Here is a 3,834-nt window from a genome sequence, read left to right as displayed (position 1 = left end):
CAAAATGCAAGAAAACTTGCTTAAAATGCAATATTATGCGAAATTCTGAGATTTGAAGGCCAAATCACATATCGTGATACTACATGAAATAGTATCGAAATATTGGTAAAAATGAATATATTTGCGTAATATCAAACTACATGATTAACGTGAAAAAGTCACTATTTTACCATATTTGAGGATTTTACCTTCAAATCATAGAGCGAGGTTTCGTATTATTTAGTTCCAAGAAAAGACATATGACAATGTTGTTTCCAGTACAAATGATAAAAAACAATGTCTTTTCATTAGAATTAACTATAATGTTCTTGATTTTCCGTTTATATTAACGAGGGAAGATGTACACGTAAAACCGCTCTAATCCGGCTGAAACGTCGATATATGCAATAAAAACCGAACTTCTCCCCTTTTCAATATCTTACTCAGTATTTTAACGAGAAACAAATAGATGATTGAAAATGAAGTATTTAAGGTTATTATCTAATCAATTATGTGTTTGCATCATTTTTATCGTATATATATGAATTAATACCCATGGACGGAAAATTCATAAAAACGTGGAAAACGGCAAAATATTGCCTAATTCAATGATATTTTGTTTAAAACACATGAAGGAAAAGGAGATGATAAACGTCAAAATATTGCTAAATTCGATGATTTTTCGTACGAAACAAAATACAAGAAAACTTGTTTAAAATGCAATATTATGCGAAATTCTGAGATTTGAAGGCCAAATCACATATCGTGATACTACATGAAATAGTATCGAAATATTGGTAAAAATGAATATATTTGCGTAATATCAAACTACATGATTAACGTGAAAAAGTCACTATTTTACCATATTTGAGGATTTTACCTTCAAATCATAGAGCGAGGTTTCGTATTATTTAGTTCCAAGAAAAGACATATGACAATGTTGTTTCCAATACAAATGATAAAGAACAATGTGTTTTCATTAGAATTAGCTATAATGTTCTTGATTTTCCGTTTATATTAACGAGGGAAGATGTACACGTAAAACCGCTCTAATCCGGCTGAAATGTCGATATATGCAATAAAAACCGAACTTCTTCCCTTTTCAATATCTTACTCAGTATTTTAACGAGAAACAAATAGATGATTGAAAATGAAGTATTTAAGGTTATTTTCTAATCAATTATGTGTTTGCATAATTTTTATCGTATATATATGAATTAATACCCATGGACGGAAAATTCATAAAAACGTGGAAAACGGCAAAATATTGCCTAATTCAATGATATTTTGTTTAAATCACATGAAGGAAAAGGAGATGCTAAACGTCAAAATATTGCTAAATTCGATGATTTTTCGTACGTAACAAAATGCAAGAAAACTTGCTTAAAATGCAATATTATGTGAAATTCTGAGATTTGAAGGCCAAATCACATATCGTGATACTACATGAAATAGAATCGAAATGTTGGTAAAAATGAATATATTTGCGTAATATCAAACTACATGATTAACATGAAAAAGTCACTATTTTACCATATTTGAGGATTTTACCTTCAAATCATAGAGCGAGGTTTCGTATTATTTAGTTCCAAGAAAAGACATATGACAATGTTGTTTCCAGTACAAATGATAAAAAACAATGTGTTTTCATTAGAATTAACTATAATGTAATTGATTTTGCGTTTATATTAACGAGGGAAGATGTACACGTAAAACCGCTCTAATCCGGCTGAAACGTCGATATATGCAATAAAAACCGAACTTCTCCCCTTTTCAATATCTTACTCAGAATTTTAACGAGAAACAAATAGATGATTGAAAATGAAGTATTTAAGGTTATTATCTAATCAATTATGTGTTTGCATCATTTTTATCGTATATATAATGAATTAATACCCATAGACTGAAAATTCACAAAAACGTGGAAAAACGGCAAAATATTGCCTAATTCGATGATATTTTGTTTAAATCAAATAAAGGAAAAGGGGATGATAAACGTCAAAGTATTGCTAAATTCGACGATTTTTCGTACGAAACAAAATGCAAGAGAACTTGCTTAAAATGCAATATTATGCGAAATTCTGAGATTTGAAGGCCAAATCGCGATACTACATGAAATAGTATCGAAATGTTGGTAAAAATGAATATATTTGCGTAATATCAAACTACATGATTAACGTGAAAAAGTCACTATTTTACCATATTTGAGGATTTTTCCTTCAAATCATAGAGCGAGGTTTCGTATTATTTAGTTCCAAGAAAAGACATATGACAATGTTGTTTCCAATACAAATGATAAAAAACAATGTGTTTTCATTAGAATTAACTATAATGTTCTTGATTTTCCGTTTATATTAACGAGGGAAGTTGTACACGTAAAACCGCTCTAATCCGGCTGAAACGTCCATATATGCAATAAAAACCGAACTTCTTCCCTTTTCAATATCTTGCTCAGTATTTTAACGACAAACAAATAGATGATTAAAAATTTAGTATTTAAGGTTATTATCTAATCAATTATGTGTTTGCATAATTTTTATCGTATATATATGAATTATTACCCATGGACTGAAAATTCACAAAAACGTTGAAAACGGCAAAATACTGCCTAATTCGATGATATTTTGTTTAAATCACATGAAGGAAAAGGGGATGATAAACGTCAAAATATTGCTAAATACGATGATTTTTCGTACGAAACAAAATGCAAGAAAACTTACTTAAAATGCAATATTATGCGAAATTCTGAGATTTTAAGGCCAAATCACATATCGTGATACTACATGAAATAGTATCGAAATATTGGTAAAAATGAATATATTTACGTAATATCAAACTACATGAAAAACGTGAAAAAATTCACTATTTAACCATATTTGAGGATTTTAACTTTAAATCATAGAGCGAGGTTTCGTATTATTTAGATCCAAGAAAAGACATATGACAATATTGTTTCCAATACAAATGATAAAAATCAATGTGTTTTCATTAGAATTAACTAAAATGTTCCTGATTTTCCGTTTATATTACCGATGGAAGATGTACACGTAAAACCGCTCTATTCCGGCTGAAACGTCGATATATGCAATAAAAACAGAACTTCTCCCCTTTTCAATATCTTACTCAGGATTTTAACGAGAAACAAATAGTTGATTGAAAATGAAGTATTTAAGGTTATTATCTAATCAATTATGTGTTTGCATCATTTTTATCGTATATATAATGAATTAATACCCATAGACAGAAAATTCACAAAAACGTGGAAAAACGGCAAAATATTGCCTAATTCGATGATATTTTGTTTAAATCAAATTAAGGAAAAGGGGATGATAAACGTCAAAATATTTCTAAATTCGATGATTTTTCGTACGAAACAAAATGCAAGAAAACTTGCTTAAAAGGCATTATTATGCGAAATTCTGAGATTTGAAGGCCAAATCACATATCGTGATACTACATGAAATACTATCGAAATGTTGGTAAAAATGAATATATTTGCGTAATATCAAACTACATGATTAACGTGAAAAAGTCACTATTTTACCATATTTGAGGATTTTACCTTCAAATCATAGAGCGAGGTTTCGTATTATTTAGTTCCAAGAAAAGACATATGACAATGTTGTTTCCAATACAAATGATAAAAAACAATGTGTTTTCATTAGAATTAACTATAATGTTCTTGATTTTCCGTTTATATTAACGAGGGAAGATGTACACGTAAAACCGCTCTAATCTGGCTGAAATGTCGATATATGCAATAAAAACCGAACTTCTCCCCTTTTCAATATCTTACTCAGTATTTTAACGAGAAACAAATAGATGATTGAAAATGAAGTATTTAAGGTTATTATC

This window comes from Procambarus clarkii, unplaced genomic scaffold (genome assembly GCF_040958095.1).
Source record: "Procambarus clarkii isolate CNS0578487 unplaced genomic scaffold, FALCON_Pclarkii_2.0 HiC_scaffold_200, whole genome shotgun sequence".
Lineage (NCBI taxonomy): Eukaryota > Metazoa > Arthropoda > Malacostraca > Decapoda > Cambaridae > Procambarus > Procambarus clarkii.
Note: the sequence above shows the minus strand (reverse complement) of the source record.